Source organism: Carcharodon carcharias, chromosome 8 (genome assembly GCF_017639515.1).
Source record: "Carcharodon carcharias isolate sCarCar2 chromosome 8, sCarCar2.pri, whole genome shotgun sequence".
Classification (NCBI taxonomy): domain Eukaryota; kingdom Metazoa; phylum Chordata; class Chondrichthyes; order Lamniformes; family Lamnidae; genus Carcharodon; species Carcharodon carcharias.
Window position 1 is genome coordinate 122757140 of NC_054474.1, and position 27504 is coordinate 122784643.

General features: G+C 49.1%; 1 protein-coding gene across 1 annotated transcript in view; it reads left to right on the top strand.

Moving 5' to 3' along the window:
- Positions 1 to 6495: 6495 nt before the first annotated feature.
- The window catches only part of tor4aa (torsin family 4, member Aa), a 188526-nt gene continuing 167517 nt past the window's right edge, over positions 6496 to 27504 (top strand). Inside the window, exon 1 of the mRNA XM_041192799.1 lies at positions 6496 to 6643. The gene's annotated coding sequence lies outside the window, so the exon portion shown is untranslated. The remainder of the gene's footprint in view (positions 6644 to 27504) is intronic.

Genomic DNA, 27504 nt, shown 5'->3' on the forward strand with positions numbered 1-27504 from the left:
ATTTTTATGGCTAGTCCAGTTCAGTTTCTGGTCAATGGTAACACCCAGGATGTTGATAGTGGGGGATTCAGTGATGGTAGTGTCATTGAACATCAAGGGAGGTAGTTAGATTCTCTATTGTTGGAGATGGTCATTGCCTGGCACTTGTGTGGCATGAATGTTACTTGCCACTTGTCAGCCCAAGCCTGGATATTGTACGGGTCTTGCTGCATATGGACACAGATTGCTTCAGTACCTGAGGAGTCACGAATGGTGCTAAACATTTTGCAATCATCAGCGAACATCCCCACTTCTGACCTTATGATGAAAGGAAGGTCATTGATGAAGCAGCTGATGGTGGCTGGGCCTAGGACTCTACCCTGAGGAACTCCTGCAGTGCTGTCCTGGAGCTGAGATGACTGACCTCCAACAATCACAACCATCTTCCTTTGTGCTAGGTATGACTCCAACCAGTGGAGAGTTTCCCCTGATTCCCACTGACTCCAATTTTGCTAGGGCTCCTTGATGCCACTCTTGTTCAAATGCTGCCTTGATGTTAAGGGCAGTCAAGTTCACCTCACCTTGGGAGTTCAGCTCTTTTGTCCATGTTTGGACCAAGGCTATAATGAGGTCAGGAGCTGAGTGGCCCTGGCAGAACACAAACTGAGCATCAGTGAGCTGGTTATTGCTGTGTAAGTGACGCTTGATAGCACTGTCGACGACACAGGATCCTCTGCATCACTGGATGTGACCCATGGCCTCTCATGACCACCCTGATAGTGGACGGTTGCACTTGTGGTTTTGGCAATAAATATAGAGCATGTTTACTTATAAGGGGGAAGCAGGTAGAAGAAACAACAAGGATGTTTGCACAATAATACAACTTTAACAAATACTTCATCCTTGGGCACAGTAATAAAAAGTGCTGCCAATTATACTAACAATATGAAACTCAGAAATATCAACATTCCTATTGGACCCTCGGCTTCCACAAGCCCAACACCACAGGGAAAGGGCAGGGTAGAGGGTAGGGGTAGAGGGGGAGGGAATAGAGTGTGCTGGAGGATGTGATGAGGCAGGGAGGGGGAAATAGAGTGGGGGTTGGATAGAGTAAGGCAGGGATCATCAAAGTGGTTAATGGGAGATAGACTGAGGACGGAAATGGAGTGGGACAGAGAATAGGACAGGGAAAATAACTATAAGGTAATTCCAATAAAAAGCTCAGGAGAAACATCATAATGCAGAGTGGTCAAAACCTGGAACTCACTGCAACAAAGAGCAGTTGAGGCGAAAGCTGTATTTTAAGGGGAAGCTAGAGTGTGAGGGAGAAGGAAACAGAAGGATATGCTGATGGGTACAATAGCATGGGAAGATGCACCTGTGGAGAGTAAACACCTCAATGACCTGTGGGGCTGAATGACCTGTTACTATGACGCAAATACTATTTAATTCCTTGTGTATAGGACTGTGATGCCAATTCTCTGAGCCCCTTCAGTGTGAGGTTTACAGTTTAATTCCTGGTCTCCCACCACTGTGGAGCTCGACACAGTTGCCAGGTTTTCCACTTTGATCTAAATCCAATTACTGCATGCAGCTAACTTGATAAATGGGTCCAAATGAACTGGGCAAGTTCCTGAGACCTGATAGGAGGGACGACACACTGTGGCTCAGGACAGTCTCCTCCCTCCTTCCCCGCTGCCCTATATCTCCTGCTGAACCTGCTTTCCCAGGGAGCTGCCAGCAATGATTTTATTTGTTGACAGCAGCTGGGCCTCAGTTGAAAATCAGCACATAGGTAAACTTGCCAGCGTTTTGAGCTCTGAACAAACAACAGAGGGCAGCAGTGCCCGGTTAGAACAGTGTTTAAGAGGATGGTTCCGGCGTAACTGCATTGATCCAGGGGTTAGTTCATCACACCAAGGGTTTCACTCCTCCTCATTTTCAAAATTTGATGGGGACAGTGCAGAGGGAGCTTTATTCTTTATCTAACCCTATGCTGTGCCTGTCCTGGGAGTATTTGATGGGGACAGTGCAGAGGGAGCTTTACTCTGTATCTAACCCCGTGCTCTAACTGTCCTGGGAGTATTTGATGGGGACAGTGCAGAGGGAGCTTTATTCTTTATTTAACCCTGTGCTGTGCCTGTCCTGGGAGTATTTGATGGGGACAGTGCAGAGGGAGCTTTATTCTTTATCTAACCCTATGCTGTGCCTGTCCTGGGAGTATTTGATGGGGACAGTGCAGAGGGAGCTTTACTCTGTATCTAACCCCGTGCTCTAACTGTCCTGGGAGTGTTTGATGGGGACAGTGTAGAGGGAGCTTTACTCTGTATCTAACCCCATGCTGTACCTGTCCTGGGAGTATTTGAAGGGGAAGGTGTAGAGGGAGCTTTACTCTCTATCCATTCAAGTTAGCAGTCATTGTTTCAAAGAAATTGACTTTAAATCACGTCCTTAATAGTATCACTGTTCAGCCCTGTCCAGTGCGGGGTCTGAGCTGATGTGTTGCCCTAATTGCTGTTTGCTGCAGTTTATCACACTCAGACCATGTTGCTGTGCTGTGTGAGAAACATCACATCCCTGTCTAAAGACTCAGGACTCATTGTCTGCTTAGTAAATCCGGAATGTTCAATTTCCTTCCTGCCTCGGGAACTGAGATGAGGAAAAATTTCTTCACTCAAAGGTTGTGAATCTTTGGAATTCTTTACCCCAGCATCCAGCTCACTGGGAGGATATTTCCATACAGATAATGTTTTGCTTATATCATGCCCAACACAGAGATGTTATATTATGAAGTTTCAGATGATACTTTTAAAAATTGAACACAAACAAGCTGTTAAAAGTGCTGGTGCAAATCATGTGACCTTCGGCATTTGAGCAAAGCCAGTGCCATTTCTCAAAAAAATACCTAATTAAATATGAACATTCGTACCTATTTGGGGAATTCACATGTCTCTTTGCTTAAGGATGGACCAACACAATCTCCAGTTTGCCTGTCTCCAGGCTTCATCCTGAACAAAAAGGCTTAGACATGACAATTGCTGTGGAAATGTGTGGGCCCCTAGGCCGCCAGAAAATGGAATGGATGGTATGTGTCTGAACAAGGTGCCTGATCCCAAAGAGAGATATTGCTCAGCACACGGTCTGCTTTCCTGCTGATTAAGGCAGCTTTTCATTTTGAATTAGACCTCTCTGTCCTTTACACATTTTTTTTATTCATTCACAGGATATTGGTGTCATTGGCTGGGCCAGCATTTACTGCCCATCCCTAATTGCCCTTGAGAAGGCGGTGGTGAGCTGCCTTCTTCAACCGCTGCAGTTCATGTGGTGTAGGTACATCCACAGTGCTGTTAGGAAGGGAGTTCCAGGATTTTGACCAAGTGACAGTGAAGGAACGGCGATATATTTCCAAGTCAGGATGGTGAGTAACTTGGAGGAGAACTTCCAGGTGGTGGTGTTCCCATTTATCTGCTGCCCTTGTCCTTCTAGGTGGTAGTGGTTGTGTGTTTGGAAGGTGCTGTCTAAGGAGCCTTGGTGTGTTTCTGCAGTGCATCTTGTAGATGGTACACACTGCTGCTACTGTGTGTTGGTGGTGGAGGGAGAGAATGTTTGTGGATGGGGTGCCAGTCAAGTGGATTGCTTTGTCCTGGATGGTTTCAAGCTTCTTGAATGTTATAGGAGCTGCACTTATCCAGGCAAGTGGGTGCTGTGAGAGGCTGGACCCTCTGATGCTCTCTGGTTCTATTCCATGATTTCGGTGGGTGATGTTAGGGTGGTGCAGTGGGGTCAGGCCCCCTTCAAACTGGCTTTGTCAACTTGCTGCTGCTTGGAAACCAGGTTCCTTTACTCAAACTTGCCTTATGCACACACCTAACCAAATGAGAAAGGAAAAAACAAAATACTGCCGATACTGGAAATCTGAAATAAAAATGGGAAATGCTGGAAAAACTCAGCAGGTCTGACAGGATCTGTGGAGGGAGAAACAGAGTTAACATTTCGAGTCCATATGACCCTTCTTCAGAGCTGAAAATGGGTTTCTGAAGAAGGGTTATACGGACTCGAAACGTCAACTCTGTTTCTCTCTCCACAGATGCTGTCAGACCTGCTGAGTTTTTCCAAAATCTTCTGTTATTATTTCAAATGAGAAACAGCCTGTATTCATATAACAACTCTCATGACATCAGGACTTCCCAAAGCACTTTATACCCAAAGGAGTGCATTTTGAAAGGCAGTCATGGTTGTGAAGTGGGAATCCACAAGGGAGTGAAGGGTTATGTGGGGCAGGCTGGAATGTGGAGTTGAGACCACAATCGGATCAGTCGCGATCTTATTGAAGGCAGAGGAGGCTCCAGGGGATGAAAGGCCTACTCCTGCTCCTATTTCATGTTCTTAAACACAGCAGCCACTTTACACACAGCAAGATCCCACAAGCAGCAACATGATAAATGTTCAAATAATCTGTTTTAGTGATAATTGGTTGAGTGATCACTGCTGGTCAGGGCACTGGGGTTAGGTGCTCTGCTCTTCATCCAATAGTGGCTGACTGGTCTCTTACATCCACCTGAGAGGGCAGATCGGTCCTCAGTTTAACATCTCATTCAAAAGACGGCACCTCCAACAGTGCCGTACTCCATCATAAGATGGGGCATGAATTTCCTGGGCACTACTGCTAGTGAAGGTGGAGTGGGGTGGTGGTGGGAGAGGTGGGGAAATTGCACTGAGAGGCAGGCTGGGAATGGGGTGGAAGTGCGGAAACACTTTTCTGGATAGCTAGGAGAGGCCCTAAAATGTTCTGCTTATTTCTGAATTCAGCCCATACTCAGAGCTGCAGAAATCAATTTTTAAACAATTTGGTGTTGTATTCGTTTATTCAATTATTCAGTGTTTGATTATGTGTGTCTGTTGACTCTTCACTGTTCTGTGTGCTGTTATTTAAGCCTGAGTGTGATTAAAGAGAAACAGAAACTAAACCAAAAGTAAGAAACTGTAAATATGGGAGCAGACATTTTAAAGCATTGAATAAAACTCTTATTCAGACATAGAAACTAGTGTGTCATCTCTGCATATCTCCAGGGCATAAAACACAACATTTGGGATGTGCCTTTGTCTGAGGTCTCATTTTCACTTGCTGTCTTAAAACATCTTGGGACATTTTCTGATATTAAAGGCACTAGCCAAAATACAAGTTGTTGTTGTACAGTGACTTGGTTGCTCTGTTGATGGGTGGGTGGTGCTTGGGTACAACTTATGCTGTGAGGCCGGGGATGAAGCTAGGCCTTAAATCAGGGGCTGCATTTCACAAGAGGAGGCCATTTGGCCATACCAGTCTGTGCTAGCTCTTTGAAAGAGTTGTCCAATCAGTCTCAGTTCCAGCTCTTTACCCCATATTTATGGAGAGAATTTTCCCCTCGTTGTTGGGGGGTGGGGAGGTGGGGTGGGGGGTGGGTTGCGGTTGTGCAGGGACGGGCGCCCCATTTTATGTGGACGGGCCAATTAAGGCCCTCCCAGCGTGACGCATGTCCGGAAGTGTTAAGCGTCCCTGTGCGGGTGGGGGGGGTGCCATTCCCTGAGCTGGGAGTGTGCTCTTTCATGCATGTGCAGAAAGCTCCCTGAGGTACAGAGGTGCCTCAGGGAGATAAGTTTTAAGTTTTAAAAATTTTAAAAAAGAAAAGAAATTTTAACTCATGTCCCCTCATGTCAATGAACTTCAATGAAAAACTTTATTTAATTTATAAACCCTTCACGAAACCTCATCCCGCTCGTGGATGAGGCTCCATGAAAAATGCGAAGGCCGCCTGGGCTCCTAACCTGCCCCCCCCAACCTTATATTTGGACAGGTCCCCGTCCCCGCTCGCCAAGCCGAAAATTCTCCCCATATGTGTTCATCTCGGTGTACGTGGCTACTTTCTGTGGAGCTGAAGCCAAGCTTCTTCTGCTGTGCATTTGACCCATGCCACCTCTAATTTTGAAGTTTCCTGTGTGTACAGGAAATGTACAGTAACTAACTGTAGACACGATGTTCTTCATTCTTTGACTGAATTCCACTGTTTTAGACTGAACTTCCTGAATCCTCTGGTCTGGTCTCGGTGTCTGCCCGACAGATGTCAGTTGCGGCTCAGTGCCCCAGAATCCTTGGTACAATATTTATCCCTCAATCAGAGTCTCAAATGCAGATTATCTGGTCATTATCCGATTGAGTTTGCTGTGCTCAAATGAGCTGCTATGATACCACAAATCCCAGGAATTTCGCTGGCAGGCTTTGTACAATGCCTTATTTGTAAGCAATCAAAGCTAGAATGTGTGAGGCTGCATGAGCCACAGGGAAAAAAGGCAGGCAAATCATAAACAAAACCCTGCAGCAAATAAGAAGCAAGAGAAGAAAATGCCAAAATGTTACTGTTTGGAGAAACAATTTGCATTTGAATTATTCCAAGTCAGGGCAGGGTTACTCGTGATGCGGGGGAGAGCATGTCCCAACTCGCTTGCAACTTTCTGATACCAGCAGTAACCGGAGTGTAGAGCGAGGAGAGCCTTTGAGCCGTGTTGTGGCTGGGACAGATTGAGGCTGAGCTCAGTCGTGCCTGGAGGGTCTACTGGAGTGATAACAAGGTGACAGACGCCTCAATCCCTGAATTCTACCCTGCCACTGTCTCATTGGAAAGGAGAGGTAAGTGTCTGAGACAGTCAATCAGTTCTAACTGAGGAGCCTGTACGCACGTTTCCACCTGGATCAGCACATTACCTGTGGGAAGTCACAGACTCAAAAATACATCAAAGTTTATAGCTGATACCGAGCTCACTCTTGTGGAGAGGGCAGAGATGGGAGGATGGTTTCCATTTTCTTGAATCAGACGAGTCATTTCTCAGCTGACAAGTTGGATCAGCTTTTGAATGGGAAAAGGTGTTTTAACCCCTTGTATGCTGTGACTCTCAAAAAACAGGCAGAGGACAGGTATTTTAGCAACTTTTAAATAAAGGAAGAATAAATGTTTATTTGTCAACAATCAAACGCACTTGCAATAGCAAGCACACACTCACTCACTCATTCACGTGCACACATACATACACACCCACACACACTCACTCACACACACTGACACACACACACACATGCACACTCACTCACACACACACACACGCACACTCACTCACACACACACACACTCATTCACTCACAGCCACACACACTCACTCAAACACACTCACACACACACACACACACACACACACATTCACTCACAGCCACATACACCCACACACACACACACACACACACACACTCACTCACTCACACACAATCACACACACTGACACACACACACATGCACACGAGAGAAAACTAGAGTGCAAGAGAAAGCTATCTAGCAATATAAAGACAGATAGTAAGACTTTATACAGATATTTTAAAAAGAGAGTTAACAACCTGGGTGTTGTTACTATGAAAAATGAGCCTGGGGAATTAATAATAGAAAATATGGAGATGGCAGATGAATTGAACAGGTATTTTGCATTTTTTTGTTCACTATAGAGGATACAAGTAACATCCCAGAAATAGCTGTAGTCAGGAAGTGGAAGGGAGGGAAGAACTCAAGAAAATTACAATCACCGGAGTGGTGGTACTTAGCAAATTGTTGGAACTGCAGGTTGACAAGTCTCTAGGTCCTGATGGATTTCATCCTAGGTTCTTAAAAGAAGTGGATGGTGAGATAGTTGATGTGTTAATTTTAATTTTCTAGAATTCCCTAGATTCGGGGAAGGTTCCATTAGATTGGAACATATCTAATGTAACTCCTTTAGTCAAAAAGGGAGGGAGACAGAAAACAGGAAACTACAGCCCAGTTAGCCTAACATCCGTCATAGAGAAAATGTTAGAAGCTATTATTAAAAATGTTATAGCAGTGCACTTAGATAAATTCAAGGTAATCAAGCAGAGTCAACATGGCTTTGTGAAAGGGACATAATGTTTAACTAACCTATTGGAGCTCTTTGAAGAACTAGCATGTGTTGTGGATAAAGGGGGACTGGTGGATGTACTGTACTTAGATTTCCATAAGGCATTTGATAAGGTGCCTCATCAAAGGTGATTGCAGAAAATAAAAGCTCTTGGTATGGAGGGTAACATGTTGGCATGGATAGAAGATTGGCTGGCTAACAGGAAACAGAGAGTAGGCATAAATGGGTCATTTTCTGTTTGGCAAGATTTGATGAGTGGTGTGCCATGGGGATCAATGCTGGGATCTCAACTTTTTACAATTTATATTAATGACTTGGATGAAGGGACAGAAGGTATGGTTGCTAAATTTGCTGACAACACAAAGATAGTTAGCAAAGTAAGTTGTGAGGAGGATGTGGAAGGCTACAAAAGGATATCGATATGTTAGGTGAGTGCGCAAAGATCTGGCAAATAGAATAAAATGTAGGAACATGTGGGAAAAACGTCCACTGTGGCAGGATGAATAAAAAAGAAGCTTATTAACTTAATGGAGAGAGATTTCAGAGCTGCAGGATTTGGCACCACAGGGACATGGAGGGTATCCACTGCCAGTGCCATGAAAGTGACCGCGGTGCTCAATCTTTACTCCAATGGCTCCTTCCAGGCTCCATTGGTGACCTGTGCAGGATCTCACAAACCTCCACACACAAATGTATCCAGGAGGTCATGGACGCCATCTTTGCGAAGGCACAAAACTTTGTGCATTTTGTCTGGGATCAGGAAAACCAGGAAACAAGGGTATTGGGTTTTGCCCAGATCTCTGGTTTTCCTCAGGTGCAGGGTACCATCAACTGCACTCACTTGGCGCTTAGATCTCCATGGCAACAAGCAGTCAACCACGTCAACCATAAGGCTTCCACTTGCTGAATGTTCAGCTGCTGTGTGACCATCACAAACACATCCTATAGGTCTGTGCACAATTCCCAGGAAGCATCCATGACTCCTACATCCTTAGCAGGTCTCAGATCCCTGACATTTTCCAGGGTCCAGAGAGGCTGCAGGGTTGGCTCTTCGGGGACAAAGGCTACCTACAGTGGACATGGCTGATGACACCTGTACAACAGCCTCAGGCTGCAGCAGAGCGACGGTATAACGAGGCTCATTCTGCAACCCGGACTTTGGTGGAATAAGCAAGAAACATTTTGAAAATGAGGATCTGGTGCCTCGACAGATCTGGTGAAGACTGCAATACAGGCCCCAGAGGGTGTTGCTCATCATTGTCACTTGCTGTATGCTCCACAACCTGCCAATGCAATGGGGAGAGGTCCTGGCTGAGGAGGAGATGGAGGAGTTGCATATATCCTCCGATGAGAAGGACGTCATTGGGGGTGAGGGTGATGAGGTCCTCGAAGGCAAGGATGCTGGCGCTGAGGCCATCACACTGGTCAGATGAGGTAGGCGCTCATGAGGCCGTAATAGCCACAAGATGCATGAAGGATGATGATGCGATGCAGTGAGGACAGTCACGTCCTTACCTTGAATCTGTGAACGTTTGGCTCCCATGTGGCTAATGGCAGCGCACATACCCTCAGTGCTCAGGCTCCTGTTATGGAGACGCAGCGGAGGCCTTAATAATTGCTCGATTCCAGGAGGATGACGATGACATGCAGTGAGGACACTCCATAGATCTTCACATAGCCTCTGTGAATGTCTGACTGCTGTCCGGCCGAGGGCAGCTCACTTGCACTCTGTGATCGGAGTGAGATCATGGAGACGCAGTCATGAAACTTGAAATGCACCTGATTCTTTGTCAGCCTTCAGCACCTGACCCCTTCAGGAGCACAGCGTCACTGGTCACAGATGCTGAAGAGATAGGGGCCAGTCCCACCTCAAGGTGCAGGCATCAGTAATGTGTCCAGTGAGTGTGAGGCTAGACCATCACTTTTGTCTGAAGGTTACACACTGCACAGGGAAGCAGTCCTGGACTGAGACACCTTTTGCAGGAGCCAAGGTTTCACATCTAAGTGACAAGAACACTGCTCATCATAATCAGGAGCCATAGGCAGGGAGACATCCTTGGGAGTTTATTTACAATAGTGAACATTAAGTATAAGCGATGGACGGAATTCCACATTGGCTCCAAGCCCCAAATCCTCCCTTGGGAGCTGGTACCCTGCAACCTGAGTTACCTTGTGGAAATGCCCTCCTTATCCTTTAGCACGGCGCGGAGGGGTTTCCTGTATGTGCTGCTGCTGCACACCCTTCACTTCCTTGCCCTTGCCTGCAGCCTGGACACGCCCTGGTGTTCCTTGTTGCCGTCTGGCGGCGGAGGTCCTCAGTGGGGGGCCCGCTACAGGGATGTCCTCCTATTTTCCATTGGGGATCTGGGGTGGAGGGTATTGTACGTAGTAGTCCCAAATAATCATAGGTTGTTCATGGACTCCAAAGATGCCTGCGTCTTTTTTGGCCTTGTTGTTGGCTGCACCCCCTTCTTAGTTACTTGAAAAACCTTTTACTATTGTTTTGTTTGCACTTTATCCAACGCTCCTGATCTATGGACACCCGGTGCGGAGGGGAGCCGGGAAGGAGGAGGACTTCCTTGTGAACCTTCTTCTGGGCCTGGCCAAGTTGGCCATTAACAGATCCAGGCAGCAAGCGATCGAGGGTGTCGTCCCACTCGACTGTCTGCCCCTCTTCTGTGGCTACGTTCACGGCTGGGTGTCCCTGGAGAGGGAGCATGCGGTGTCTGCTGGCACCGTTGAAGATTTCCGTGCCCAGCGGGCACTGAGGGAGGACTGGGGTGCTTTATTGACCCCTTTAATCACAACCTGCACACACACTGTGTACACTCAATCCAACACCCTGCACCCCCACTGGGCACACTCACTTCAACTCCCTGCACACACACTGTGTACCCTCACTACAAAACACCCTGAACATCCACTGTTACACTCACTCCAATACCCTGCAGAACCACTGTGTACACTCACTCCAACATCCTGCACTCAATCCATCAACCTGCATTCACTCTAGCTCCCTGCACTCACTCCAACACCCTGCACACCCACTCCAACACCCTGCACACACATTGTATACACTCATTCCAACACCCTGCACGCCCACTGTGTACACTCACTCGAACACCCTGGACACCCACAGTGTACACTTACTCTAAAACCCTGCACACCCCGTGTGTACACTCACTCCAATACCCTGCACAGCCAGTGTGTACACTCACTCCAACACCCAGCACACCCACCATGAACACTCACTCCAACACCTTGCACACCCACTGCATACACTCACTCCAACACCCTGCACTCAATCCAGCATCCTGCACTCACTCCAACACCCTGCACAACCACTCAGTACACCTACTCCAACACCATGCACCACCATTGTGTACACTCACTCCAAAATCCTGCACACCCACCTTGTTCACTTACTCCATCACTCTGCACACACAGTGGGTACAGTCACTCCAACACCCTGCACACCTGTTGTGTACACTCACTCCAACACCCTGCACACACACTGTGTATAATCACGACAAAACATGCTGCACACCCACCGTGTACACTCACTCCAACATCCTGGACATCCACTGGGTATACTCACTCCGACACCCTGCACACACACTGTGTACATGCACTCCAACACCTTGCACACCCACAGTGTACACTCACTCTATCACTCTGCATGGCCAGTGTGAACACACACTCCAATACCCTGCACACGCACTGTGTACACTCCCTCCAATACCTTGAAAAGCCAGCATGTACACACACTCCAAAACCAGGCACATCCACAGTGTACACTCACTCCAACATTGTGCACACATGCTGGGTACGCTCACTCCAACACCCTGCAGACACACTATGTACACTCACTCCAACACCCTGCAGAGCCACTGTGTATACTTGCTCCAACACCCTGCACACCCACTATGTACACTCACTCCAACATCCTGTGCACCAACTGTGTACACTACCTCCAATACCGTGCACAGCCAGTGTGTACACTCACTCCAATAACCAGCATGCTCACCATGAACACTCACTCCAAAACACAACACACCCAATGCATACACTCACTCCAACACCCTGCACTCACTCCATCACCTTGCACTCACTCCAACACCAGGCACACCCACTGTGTATACTCCCACCAACATCCAGCACACACACTTTGTACACTCACTCTAACACCCTGCTCACACACTGCAGTACATTCACTCAAACACCCTAAACACCCACTGCATACACTCACTCCAAAAAGCTGCAAATGCAGTGTGTACACTCACTCCAACACCCTGCACAACCACTGTGTACACTCACTCCAACACTCTGCACACACACTGTGTAAACTCGCTCCAACACCCTGCACACACACTGTGTACACTCACTGCAATACTTTGCACACCCACCGGATACACTCACTCTATCACTCTGCACATAAACTATGTACACTCACTTCAACACCCTGCACATGCACTGGGTAAATGCACTCCAACACCCTACACACACACACACAGCACACACTCACTCCAACACCCTGCACACCCATAGTGTACACTCACTCCAACAGCCCGCACACACACAACATAAACTCACTCCAACACCCTGCGCACACTCCATCACGCTGCACTCACTCCAGCACCTTGCGCACCCACTGAGTACATTCACTCCAACTCCCTGCACACCCACTGTGTACAATCAACCCATTACCTTGCACACACACTGTATACACTCACTCCATTACCCTGCACACCCACTGTGTACACTCACTCGAACACCCTGGACACCCACAGAGTACACTCACTCCAAAACCCTGAACACCCCATGTGTACACTCACTCCAATACCCTGCACAGCCAGGGTGTACACTCACTCCAACACCTAGCACACCCACCATGAACACTCACTCCAACACCCTGCACACCCACTGCACACACTCACTCCAACACCCTGCACTCACTCCATCATCCTGCACTCAATCCAGCACCCTGGACAACCACTCAGTACACCTTCTCCAACACCATGCACAACCATCGTGTACATTCATTCCAAAATCCTGCACACCCACCTTGTTCACTTACTCCATCACTCTGCACACACAGTGGGTACACTCACTCCAACACACTGCACACCTGATGTGTACACTCACTCCAACACCCTGCACACCCCTGTATACACTCATTCCAACACTCTGCACATCCACTCCAACACCCTGTACACACACTGTGTACACTCACTCCAACACCCCGCAAAAAACACTGTGTAGAATCACGACAAAACACGCTGCACACCCACCGTGTACACTCACTCCAACATCCTGGACATCCACTGGGTATACTCACTCCGACACCCTGCACACACACTGTGTACATGCACACCAACACCTTGCACACCCACGATGTACACTCACTCTATCACTCTGCAGGGCCAGTGTGAGCACTCACTCCAACACCCTGCACACGCATTGTGTACACTCCCTCCAATACCCTGAAAAGCCAGCATGTACACACACTCCAAAACCAGGCATATCCACAGTGTACACTCACTCCAACACTGTGCACACATGCTGGGTACACTGCCTCCAACACCCTGCAGACACACTATGTACACTCACTCCAGCACCCTGCACTCACTCCATCACCTTGCACATACTTCAACACCCTGCTCACTCATCGTGTACACTCACTCCAACACCAGACACATCCACTGTGTATACTCCCTCCAACATCCAGTACACACACTTTGTACACTCACTCTAACACCCAGCACAGACACTGCAGTACATTCACTCAAACACCCTAAGCACCCATTGCATACACTCACTCCAAAAAGCTGCAAATGCAGTGTGTACACTCACTCCAACACCCTGCACAACGATTGTGTACACTCACTCCAACACCCTGCACACACACTGTGTAAACTCACTCCAACACCCAGCACACCCACCATGAACACTCACTTCAACACCCTGCACACTCACTGCATACAGTCACTCAAACACCCTGCAGTCACTCCATCACCCTGCACACCCACTCAATCCACCCACTCCAACACCATGTACACCCACCGTGTTCACTTACTCCATCACTCTGCACACACACAGTGTACACTCACTCCAACACCCTGCACACCCACTGGGCACACTCACTTTAACACCCTGCACACACACTGTGTACACTCACTACAAAACATCCTGAACATCCACTGTTACACTCACTCCAACACCCTGCACTCAATCCATCAACCAGCACTCACTCCAACTCCCTGCACTCACTCCAGCACCCTGCACACACAATGAGTATACTCACTTAAACACCCTGCACACCCACTGCGTACACTCACTCCAAAACCCTGCACATGCACTGTGTGCACTCACTCTAACACCCTGCACTCACTCCAACACCCTGCTCACTCATCGTGTACACTAACTCCAACACCAGGCACATCCATTGTGTATACTCCCTCCAACATCCAGCACACACACTTTGTACACTCACTCTAACACCCTGCACACACACTGCAGTACATTCACTCAAACACCCTAAACACCCACTGCATACAATCACTCCAAAAAGCTGCAAATGCAGTGTGTACACTCACTCCAACACCCTGCACAACCCCTGTATACACTCACTCCAACACCCTGCACACACACACTGTGTAAACTCACTCCAACACCCAGCACACCCACCATGAACACTCACTTCAACACCCTGCACACCCACTGCATACAGTCACTCAAACACCCTGCACTCACTCCATCACCCTGCACACCCACTCAATCCACCCACTCCAACACCATGTACACCCACCGTGTTCACTTACTCCATCACGCTGCACACATACTGGGTACACTCACTCCAATTCCCTGCACACCCATTGCGTACACTCATTCCAACAACTTTCACACAACCGTGTAAACTCACTCCATCACTCTGCACACACACAGTGTACACTCACTCCAACAACCTGCACACACACTGTGTACACTCACTACAAAACACACTGAACATCCACTGTTACACTCACTCCAACACCCTGCACTCAATCCATCAACCTGCACTCACTCCAGCTCCCAGCACTCACTCCAACACCCTGCACACCCACTCCAACACTCTGCACACACACTGTGTACACTCACTCCAACACCCCGCAAAAAACACTGTGTACAATCACAACAAAACACACTGCACACCCACCGTGTACATTCACTCCAACATCCTGGACATCCACTGGGTATACTCACTCCGACACCCTGCACACACACTGTGTACATGCACTGCAACACTTTGCACATGCACAGTGTACACTCACTCTATCACTCTGCATGGCCAGTGTGAACACTCACTCCAACACCCTGCACAAGCACTGTGTACAGTCCCTCCAATACCCTGAAAAGCCAGCATGTACACACACTCCAAAACCAGGCACATCCACAGTGTACACTCACTCCAACACTGTGCACACATGCTGGGTACGCTCACTCCAACACCCTGCAGACACACTATGTACACTCACTCCAACACACTGCAGAGCCACTGTGTACACTTGCTCCAACACACTGCACACCCACTGTGTACACTCACTCCAACATCCTGTGCACCAACTGTGTACACTACCTCCAATACCGTGCACAGCCAGTGTGTACACTCACTCCAATAACTAGCACACCCACCATGAACACTCACTCCAAAACACAACACACCCAATGCATACACTCACTCCAACACCCTGCACTCACTCCATCACCTTGCACTCACTCCAACACCCTGCTCACTCATCGTGTACACTCATTCCAACACCAGGCACACCCACTGTGTATACTCACTCTAATACCCTGCACACACACTGCAGTACATTCACTCAAACACCCCAAACACCCATTGCATACACTCATTCCAAAAAGCTGCAAATGCAGTGTGTACACTCACTCCAACACCCTGCACAACCACTGTGTACACTCACTCCAACACCCTACACACACACACTGTGTAAACTCACTCCAATACCCTGCACACACACTGTGTACACTCACTGCATTACTGTGCACACCCACCGTGTACACTCACTCTAACACTCTGCAGATAAACTATGTACACTCACTTCAACACCCTGCACATGCACTGGGTACATGCACCCCGACACCCTGCAGACACACACAGCGCACACTCACTGCAACACCCTGCACACCCACAGTGTACACTCCCTCCAATACTCTGAACAGCCAGTGTGTACACCCACTCCAACACCCTGCACACCCACTGTGTACACTCTCTCCAGTACCCTGAACAGCCACCGTGAACACTCACTCCAACACTTTGGGCGTGCAGGGTGTTGGAATGGGTGCACTCAGTGGTGTGCAGAGTGTTGGAGTCAATGTATACATTGGCTGTGCAGGGTATTGGAGGGAGTGTACACTGTAGTTGTGCAAGTTGTTGGAGTGAGTGTACAGAGAGTGTGTACACGGTGTTGGACTGAGTGTACGTAGTGTGTGTGCAGGGTGTTGGACTGAGTGTAAGTAGTGTGTGTGCAGGGTGTTGTTGTGAGTACAGGGTGATGGAGTGAGCGTAGGGTGTTGGAGTGAGTTTACATGGTGAGTGGGCAGGGTGTTGGAGTGTGTGTACCCAGTGGGTGTATAGGGTGCTGGAGTGAGTGCAGTGTGATGGAGTGAGTGTATGCAATGGCTGTGCAGGGTATTGGAGGGAGTGTAGTCAGTGGGGTTGCAGAGTATTTGAGTGGCTGCACTCAGTGGTGTGCGGGATGTTGGAGTGAGCGTACAAAATGGGTGTGCACGGTTATAGAGTGAGAGTACACAGCATGTGTGTAGGGTGATGGAGTGAGTGTACACAGTGGTTGTGCATGGTGTTGAGTGAGTGCAGAGTGATGGAGTGAGTCAAGGTTGTTGGAATGAGTGTACACAGTGTGCGTGCACGGAGTTGGATGGAGTGTACATGGTGGGTGCGCAGGGTGATGGAGTGAATGTACATGGTGGGTGTGCAGGGTGTTGGAATGAGTGATCATGGTGGGTGTGCTGGGTGTTTGAGTGAGTGTACATGGTGGGGGTGCAGGGTGTTGAAGGGAGTGTACAAAGTGGGTGTGCAGGGATATAGCGTGAGCATACACAGCATGTGTGTAGGGTGCTGAAATGAGTGTACACAGTGGGTGTGCAGGGTGCTGGAGTGAGTGTACACGGTGGTTGTGCAGGGTGTTGGATGGAGTGTAAATGGTGGGTGCGCAGGTTGATGGAGTGAGTGTACATGGTGGGTGTGCAGGGTGTTGGAATGAGTGATCATGATGGGTGTGCTGGGTGTTTGAGTGAGTGTACACACTGGGGGTGCAGGGTATTGGAGGGAGTGTACACAGTGGGTGTGCAGGGTGTTGTAGTGAGTGTATACAGTGGGTGTGCAGGATGTTGGAGTGAGTATAGTTAGTGGGTGTTCAGGATGCTGAAGTGAGTGCAGAGTAATGGAGTGAGTGAATGGTGTTGGAATGAGTCTACACAGTGTGTGTGCAGGGAGTTGGAGGGAGTGTACATGGTGGGTGGGCAGGATGATAGTGTGAGTGTACACGGTGAGTGTGCAAGGTGTTGGAGTGAGTGTATACGATGGGGGTGCAGGGTGCTGGAGGGGGTGTAGTTAGTGGGGCTGCAGCATGTTGGAATGGGTGCACTCAGTGGTGTGTAGGGTGTTGACTGAGTGTACATGGTGGGTGTGCATGGTGTTGAGTGAGTGTACATGGTGGGGGTGCAGGGTGTTGGAGGGAGTGTACAAAGTGGGTGTGCAGGGATATAGCGTGAGTGTACACAGCATGTGTGTAGGATGCTGGAATGAGTGTACACAGTGGGTATGCAGGGTGCTGGAATGAGTGTACACGGTGGTTGTGCAGGGTGTTGGATGGAGCGTAAATGGTGGGTGCGTAGGGTGATGGAGTGAGTGTACACGGTGGGTGTGCAGGGTGTTGGAGGGAGTGATCATGGTGGGTGTGCTGGGTGTTTGAGTAAGTGTACATACTGGCGGTGCAGGGTATTGGAGGGAGTGTACAGAGTGGGTGTGCAGGATGTTGTAGTGAGTGTACACAGTGAGTGTGCAGGGTGTTGGAGTGAGCGTACAGAGTGGGTGTGCAGGGTGTTGGAGTGAGTATACTCAGTGGGTGTGCAGGGTGCTGGAGTGATTGTAGGGTGATGTATTGAATGCAGGGTGTGGGAGTGAGTGTACACAGTGTGTGTGCAGTGTGTTGGAGTGAGTGTACTTAGTGGGTGTGCATGGTGATGGTGTGAGTGTACACGGTGGCTGTGCAAGGTGTTGGAATGAGTGTATGCAATGGTTGTGCAGGGTATTGGAGGGAGTGTAGTTAGTGGGGTTGCAGCATGTTGGAGTGGGTGCCCTCAGTGGTGTGCATGGTGTTGGCTGAGTGTACATGGTGGGTGTGCAGGTGTTAGAGGGAGTTTACACAGTGTGTGTGCAGGGTGATGGAGTGAGTGTACATGGTGGGTGTGCAAGATGTTGGAGTGAGTGTACACAGTGTGTGTGCAGGGTGTTGGAGTGAGTGTACACACAGGCAATGCAGGTTATTGGAGGCAGTGTACACAATGTGTGTGCATGGTGTTGGAGTGAGTGTGCACAGTGTGGGTGCACGGTGTTGGAATGAGCGAACACAGTGGGTGTGCAGGTGTTGGAGTGAGTTTACACAGTGTGTGTGCAGGATAATGGAATGAGTATACACAACGGGTGTGCAGGGTGTTGGAGTGAGTGTGCACAGTGTATGTGCAGGGTGCTGGAGTGAGTACAGGGTGATGGAGTGAGCGCAGGGTGTTGGAGTGAGTGTACATGGTGGGTGTGCAAGATGTTGGAGTGAGTGTACACAGTGTGTGTGCAGGATGCCTTAGTGAGTGCACACAGTGTGTGTGCAGTGTGTTGGTGTGAGTGTACACAGTGTGTGTGCACAGTGATGGAGGCAGTGTACACAGTGGTTGTGCAAGTTGTTGGAGCGAGTGTTTGGATTGTGTGTGCAAGGTGTTGGAGTGAGTGCACACAGCAGGTGTGCAGGGTGTTGGAGTGAGTGTGCACAGTGTATGTGGAGGGTGCTGGAGTGAGTACAGGGTGATGGAGTAAGCGCAGGGTGTTGAAGTGTGTGTACACGGTGGGTGTGCATGGTGTTGGAGTGAGTGTACACAGTATGTATGCACGCTAATGGAGGAAGTATACATGGTGAGTGTGCAGGGTGATGGAGTGCGTGTACATGGTGCGTGTGCAGGGTGTTGGAATGAGTGTACATGGTGGATGTGCTGTGTGTTGGAGTGAGTGTACACACTGGCTCTGCAGGGTATTGGAGGGAGGGAACACATTGGGTGTGCAGGGTGTTGGAGTGAGTGTACACAGTGGTTGTGCTGGGTTTTGTAGTGAGAGTACACAGTTTATATGCAGGGTGTTGGAGTGAGTGTACACAGTGCATCTGCAGGGTTTTGGAGTGTTTGTACGCAGTGGGTGTGCAGTGTGTTGGAGTGAGTGTACACACTAGCTGTGCAGGGTATTGGAGGGAATGTGCACTTTAGGTGTGCAGGGTGTTGAAGTGAGTATGCACAGTCTGTCTGCAGTGTGTTGGATGGAGTGCACACGTTGGTAATGCAGGGTGATGGAATGAGTATACACAGTGTGTGTGCAGGGTGTTTGAGTGATTGTACACACTGGCTGTGCAGGGTATTGGAGGGAGTGTACACAGTAGGTGTGCAGGGTATTGGAGTGAGTTTACACAGTGTGTGTGCAGGGCGTTGTATTGAGCGTGCCCAGTGAGTGCGCACGTGTTGGAGTGATTGTACACAGTGTGTTTGTAGAGTGATGGAGTGAGTGAACACAGTGGGTGTGCTGGGTTTTGGGGTGAGTGTACACAATTTATGTGCAGGGTGTTGGAGTGAGCGTACACAGTCCATGTGCAGGGTTTTGGAGTGTTTGTACACAGTGGCTGTGCAGGGTGTGTGAGTGAGTATACTCAGTTGGTGTGCAGAGTGCTGGAGTGAGTGCAGGGTGATGGATTGAGTGCATGGTTTTGGAGTGAGTGTACATGATGGGTGTGCAGGATGTTGGTGTGAGTGTACACAACGTTTGTGCAGGGTGTTGGAGTGAGTGTTCACGGTGGTTGTTGGAGTGAGTGTACACACTGGCTGTCTAGGGTATTGGAGTGAGCGTACGCAGTGGGTGTGCAGGGTGTTTGAGTGAGTGTACTCAGTGGGTGTGCACAGTGCTGGAGTGAGTGCAGGGTGATGGATTGAAAGTTCACAATGGCTTTGCAGGGTTTTGGAGGGAGTGTACACAGTAGGTGTGCTTGGTGTTGCAGTGAGTGTACACAATGGCTATGCAGGGTATTGGAGGGAGTGTACACAGTGGGCATGCAAGGTGTTTGAGTGAGTATACACAGTCTGTTGGCAGTGTGTTGGAGGGAGTGTACACGGTGAGTATGCAGGGTGATGTTATGAGTGTACATGATGTGTGTGCATGGTGTTTGAGTGAGTGTACACACCGGCTGTCGAGGGTATTGGAGGGAGTGTATGCAGTGGGTGGGCAGCGTATTGGAGGGAGTATACACATTAGGTGTCCAGTGTGTTGGAGTGTGTGTACATCTTGGCTATGCAGGGTATTGGAGGGACTGTACACATTTGGTGTGCAGGGTGTTGGGGTGAGTGTACATAGTGTGTGTGCAGGGTGTTGTATTGAGCGTACCCAGTGAGTGCGCACAGTGTTGGAATGATTGTACACAGTGTGTTTGTAGAGTGACCGAGTGAGTGTACACAGTGTGTGTGCAGGGTTTTGGAGTTTTTGTACGCAGTGGGTGTGCAGTGTGTTGGAGTGTGTATTCACAGTGGACGTGCTGGGTGTTGGAGTGAGTGTATACACTGGCTGTGCCGGGTATTGGAGGGAATGTGCACAGTGGGTGTGCAGGGTGTTGGAGTGAGTTTACACAGTGTGTGTGTGCATGGCATTGTACTAAGCGTACCCAGTGACTGCGCACAGTGTTGGAGTGATTGTACACAGTGTGTTTGTAGAGTGATGGAGTGAATGAACACAGTGGGTGTGCTGGGTTTTGGAGTGAGTGTACACAGTTTATGTGCAGGGTGTTGGAATGAGTATACTCAGTTGGTGTGCAGAGTGCCAGAGTGAGTGCAGGGTGATGGATTGAGTGCATGGTTTCGGAGTGAGTGTACATGATGGGTGTGCAGGGTGTTGGTGTGAGTGTACACAACATGTGTGCAGGGTGTTGGAGTGAGTGTTCACGGTGAGTGTGCTGGGTGTTGGAGTGAGTGTACACACTGGCTGTCTAGGGTATTGGAGAGAGTGTACGCAGTGGGTCTGCAGAGCATTTGAGTTAGTATACTCAGTGGGTGTGCAGAGTGCTGGAGTGATTGCAGGCTGTTGAATTAAGTGCAGGGTGTCGGGTTGAGTGTACGTTGTGGGTGTGCAGGGTATTGGTTTGAGTGTACACAACGTGCGTTCAGGGTGTTGGAGTGAGTGTTCACGGTGAGTGTGCTGGGTGTTGGAATGAATGTACACACTGGCTTTGCGGCGTATTGGAGGGACTGCATGCAGTAGGTGTGCAGGGTATTTGAGTGAGTGTACACAATGACTTTGCAGGGTTTTGGAGGGAGTGTACACAGTGGGTGTGCAGGGTGTTTGAGTGAGTATACACAGTCTGTCTGCAATGTATTGGAGGGAGTGTACACGGTGTGTGTGCAGGGTGTTTGAGTGAGTGTACACACTGGCTGTCCAGGGTATTAGAGGGAGTGTACACAGTGGGTGTGCAGAGTATTGGAGGTAATGTACACACAAGGTGTCCAGGGTGTTGGAGTGTACATACTGGCTATGCAAGGTATTGGAGGGACAGAACACAGTGGTTGTGAAGGATGTTGGAGTGAGTGTACATAGTGTGTGTGCATGGTGCTGGAGTGAGTTTACACAGTGTGTGTGCATGGTGTTGTATTGAGCATACCCAGTGGGTGTGCACAGTGTTGGAGTGATTGTACACGGTATGTTTGCAGAGTGATGGAGTGAGTGTACACAGTGTGTGTCAGGGTGTTGGACTGAGTGTACACAGTGGGTGCGCAATGTGTAGGAGTGAGTTTACACAGTGAGCGTGCTGGGCTTTGGAGTGAGTGTACACAGTTTATATGCAGAATGTTGGAGTGAGCATACACAGAGTGTGTGCAGGAATTTGGAGTGTTTGTACGCAGTGTGTGTGCAGGGTGTAGAAGTGTGTGTTCACGGTGGGTGTGCTCGGTGTTGGAGTGAGTGTACACACTGGCTTCTGCAGGGTGTTGGAGTGAGTGTACACAGTGGTTGTGATGGGTTTTGTAGTGAGAGTACACAGTTTATATGCAGGGTGTTGGAGTGAGTGTACACAGTGCATGTGCAGGGTTTTGGAGTGTTTGTACGCAGTGGGTGTGCAGTGTGTTGGTGTGTGTGTTCACGGTGGGCATGCTGGGTGTTGGAGTGAGTGTACACACTGGCTATGCAGGGCATTGGAGAGAGTGTACACAATGGGTGTGCCGAGTGTTTGAGTGAGTATACACAGTCTGTCTGCAGTCTGTAGGATGGAGTGTACACGGTGAGTACGCAGGGTGATGGAATGAGTATACACGGTGTGTATGCAGGGTATTTGAATGAGTGTACACACTGGCTGTGCAGGGTATTGGAGAGAATGTACATATTTCGTGTGCATGGTGTTGGAATGAGTGTACATAGTGTGTGTGCAGGGTGTTGGAGTGAGTTTACACAGTGTGTGTGCATGGTGTTGTACTGAATGTACCCAGTGGGTGTGCACAGTGTTGGAGTGATTGTACACAGTATGTTTGCAGAGTGATGGAGTGAGTGTACACACTGGCTGTGCAGGGTATTGGAGGGAGTGTACATAGTGGCTGTGCAGGGTATTGGAGGGACTGTACACAGTAGGTGTGCAGGGTGTTGGAGTGAGTTTACACAGTGTGTGTGCAGGGTGTTGTATTGAGCATGCCCAGTGAGTGCGCACGTGTTGGAGTGATTGTACACAGTGTGTTTGTAGAGTGATGGAGTGAGTGAACACAATGGGTGTGCTGGGTTTTGGGGTGAGTGTACACAATTTATGTGCAGGGTGTTGGAGTGAGCGTACACAGTCCATGTGCAGGGTTTTGGAGTGTTTGTACACAGTGGCTGTGCAGGGTGTGTGAGTGAGTATACTCAGTTGGTGTGCAGAGTGCTGGAGTGAGTGCAGGGTGATGGATTGAGTGCATGGTTTTGGAGTGAGTGTATATGATGGGTGTGCAGGATGTTGGTGTGAGTGTACACAACGTTTGTGCAGGGTGTTGGAGTGAGTGTTCACGGTCGTTGTTGGAGTGAGTGTACACACTGGGTCTCTGGGGTATTGGAGTGGGTGTACGCAGTGGGTGTGCAGGGTGTTTGAGTGAGTGTACTCAGTGGGTGTGCACAGTGCTGGAGTGAGTGCAGGGTGATGGATTGAAAGTTCACAATGGCTTTGCAGGGTTTTGGAGGGAGTGTACACAGTAGGTGTGCTTGGTGTTGCAGTGAGTGTACACAATGGCTATGCAGGGTATTGGAGGGAGTGTACAAGTGGGCATGCAAGGTGTTTGAGTGAGTATACACAGTCTGTTGGCACTGTGTTGGAGGGAGTGTACACGGTGAGTATGCAGGGTGATGTTATGAGTGTACACAATGTGTGTGCATGGTGTTTGAGTTTGTGTATACATTGGCTGTCCAGTTTATTGAAGGGAGTGTACACAGTGGGCGTGCAGTGTATTGGAGTGAGTGTACACATTAGGTGTCCAGTGTGTTGGAGTGAGTGTACATACTGGCTATGCAGGGTATTGAAGGGACTGTACACATTAGGTGTCCAGGGTGTTGGAGTGAGTGTACTTAATGTGTGTGCAGGGTGTTGGAGTGAGTTTATACAGTGTGTATGCATGGTGTTGTATTGAACGTACCCAGTGCTTGTGCAGGGTTTTGGAGTGTATGTTCACGGTGGGCATGCTGGGTGTTGGAGTGTGTGTACATACTGGCTATGCAGGGTATTGGAGGAACTGTACACATTTGGTGTGCAGGGTGTTGGAGTGAGTTTACACAGTGTGTGTGTGCATGCTGTTGTATTGAGGATACCCAGTGGATGTGCACAGTTTTGGAGTGATTGTACACAGTGTGTGGGCAGGGTGTTGGAGTGAGTGTACACGTTGAGTATGCAATGTGTTGGTGTGAGTGTACACAGTGGGTGTGCAGGGTTTTGGGGTGAGTGTACAAAGTTTATGTACAGGGTATTGTAGTGAGTGTGCAGGGAGTTTGAGTGAGTGTACTCAGTGGGTGTGCAGAGTGCTGGAGTGAGTGCAGGGTGATGGATTGAGTGTTCACAGTGGATGTGCTGGGATTTGGAGTGGGTGTACATATTGGCTTTGCAGGGTTTTGGAGGGAGTGTACACAGTAGGTGTGCTTGGTGTTGCAGTGAATGCACACAATGGCTATGAAGGGTATTGGAGGGAGTGTACACAGTGGGCATGCAGCGTGTTTGAATGAGTATACACAGTCTGTTTGCAGTGTGTTGGAGGGAGTGTACACGGTGATGGTATGAGTGTACACAATGTGTGTGCATGGTGTTTGAGTGAGTGTACAAGCTGGCTCTCCAGGCAGGGTATTGGAGGGAGTGTATGCAGTGTGTTGGAGGGAGTGTTCACGGTGTGCAGAGTGCTGGAGTGAGTGCAGGCTATTGGATTAAGAGCAGCATTTTGGGTTGAGTGTGCACTGTGGGTGTGCTGGGAGTTGGTTTGAGTGTACACAATGTGTGTGCAGGGTGTTAGAGTGAGTGTACACACTGGCTTTGCGGGGTATTGGAGGGACTGTACGCAGTAGGTGTGCAGGGTGTTTGAATGAGTATACACAGTCCGTCTGCAGTGTGTTGGAGGGAGTGTACATGGTGTGTGTGCAGGGTGTTTGAGTGAGTGTATACACTGGCTGTCCAGGGTATTAGAGGGAGTGTACACAGTGGGTGTGCAGAGTATTGGAAGGAATGTACACATTAGGTGTCCAGGGTGTTGGAGTGAGTGTACATACTGGCTATGCAAGGTATTGGAGGGACTGAACACAATGGTTGTGAAGGGTGTTGGAGTGAGTGTACATGATGTGTGTGCATGGTGCTGGAGGGAGCTTACACAGTGTGTGTGCATGGTGTTGTATTGAGCGTACCCAGTGGGTGTGCACAGTGTTGGAGAGATTGTACACGATATGTTTGCAGAGTGATGGAGTGAGTGTACACAGTGTGTGTGCAGGGTGTTGGACTGAGTGTACACAGTGGGTGTGCAATGTGTAGGAGTGAGTTTACATAGTGAGTGTGCTGGGTTTTGGATTGAGTGTACACAGATTATATGCAGAATGTTGGAGTGAGCATACACAGAGCGTGTGCAGGAATTTGGAGTGTTTGTATGCAGTGTGTGTGCAGGGTGTAGAAGTGTGTGTTCACGGTGGGTGTGCTGGGTGTTGGAGTGAGTGTACACACTGGCTTCTGCAGGGTGTTGGAGTGAGTGTACACAGTGGTTGTGATGGGTTTTGTAGTGAGAGTACACAGTTTACATGCAGGGTGTTGGAGTGAGTGTACACAGTGCATGTGCAGGGTTTTGGAGTGTTTGTACGCAGTGGGTGTGCAGTGTGTTGGTGTGTGTGTTCACGGTGGGCATGCTGGGTGTTGGAGTGAGTGTACACACTGGCTATGCAGGGTATTGGAGGGAGTGGGTGTGCAGAACGTTTGAGTGAGTATACTCAGTGGGTGTGCAGAGTGCTGGAGTGAGTGCAGGCTGTTGGATTAAGAGCAGCGTGTTGGGTTGAGTGTACACTGTGGGTGTGTAGGGAGTTGGTTTGAGTGTACACAATGTGTGTGCAGGGTGTTGGAGTGAGTGTTCACGGTGGGTGTGCTGGGTGTTGGAGTGAGTGTATACACTGGCTTTGCGGGGTATTGGAGGGACTGTACGCAGCAGGTGTGCAGTGTGTTTGAGTGAGTGTACCCAATGACTATGCAGGGTTTTGGAGGGAGTGCACATGGTGTGTGTGCAGGGTGTTTGAGTGAGCGTACACACTGGCTGTCCAGGGTATTAGAGGGATTGTACACAGTGGGTGTGCAGAGTATTGGAGGCAATGTACACATTAGGTGTCCAGGGTGTTGGAGTGAGTGTACAAACTGGCTATGCAAGGTATTGGAGGGACAGAACACAGTGGTTGTGAAGGATGTTGGAGTGAGTGTACATAATGTGTGTGCATGGTGCTGGAGTGAGTTTACACAGTGTGTGTCCATGGTGTTGTATTGAGTGTACCCAGTGGGTGTGCACAGTGTTGGAGTGATTGTACACGGTATGTTTGCAGAGTGATGGAGTGAGTGTATACAATGTGTGTGCAGTGTGTTGGAGTGAGTGTACACAGTGGGTGTGCAATGTGTTGGAGTGAGTTTACACAGTGGGCATGCTGGGTGTTGGAATGAGTGTACACATTTTATATGCAGAGTGTTGGAGTGAGCATACACAGTGCGTGTGCAGGGTTTTGGAGTGTTTGTATACAGTGTATGTGCAGGGTGTTGGAGTGTGTGTTCACGGTGGGTGTGCTGTGTGTTGGAGTGAGTGTATACACTGGCTTTATGGGGTATTGGAGCGACTGTACAGAGTAGGTGTGCAGGGTGTTGGAGTGAGTGTACACAATGACTATGCAGGGTTTTGAAGGGAGTGTACACAGTGGGTGTGTAGAGTGTTTGATTGAGTATACACAGTCTGTCTGCAGTGTGTTGACGGGAGTGTTCACGGTGTGTGTGCATGTTTTTTGAGTGAGTGTACACACTGTCTGTCTAGGGTATTGGAGGGAGTGTACGCAGTGGGTGTGCAGAGCGTTTGAGTGATTATACTCAGTGGGTGTGCAGAGTGTTGGAGTGAGTGCAGGGTTTTGGATTAAGAGCAGGGTGTTGGGTTGAGTATACACTGTGGGTTTGCAGAGTGATCGAGTGAGTGTACACAGTGTGTGTGCAGGGTGTTGGACTGAGTGTACACAGTGGGAGTGCTGGGTGTTGGAGTGAGTTTACACAGTGGGTGTGCTGGGTTTTGTAGTGAGAGTACACAGTTTATATGCAGGGTGTTGGAGTGAGTGTACACAATGACTATGCCGGGTTTTGGAGGGAGTGTACACAGTGGGTGTGCTGGGTGTTTGAGTGAGTATACACAGTGTCTGCAGTGTGTTGAAGGGAGTGTACATGGTGTGTGTGTAGGGTGTTTGAGTGAGTGTATACACTGGCTGTCCAGGGTATTAGAGGGAGTGTACACAGTGGGTGTGCAGAGTATTGGAGGCAATGTACACATTAGGTGTCCAGGGTGTTGGAGTGAGTGTACATACTGGCTATGCAAGGTATTGGAGGGACTGAACACAGTGGGTGTGAAGGGTGTTGGAGTGAGTTTACACAGTGTGTGTGCATGGTGTTGCATTGAGCATACCCCGTGGGTGTGCACAGTGTTGGAGTGATTGTACACAGTATGTTTGCAGAGTGATGGAGTGAGTGTACACAGTGTGTGTGCAGGGTGTTGGACTGA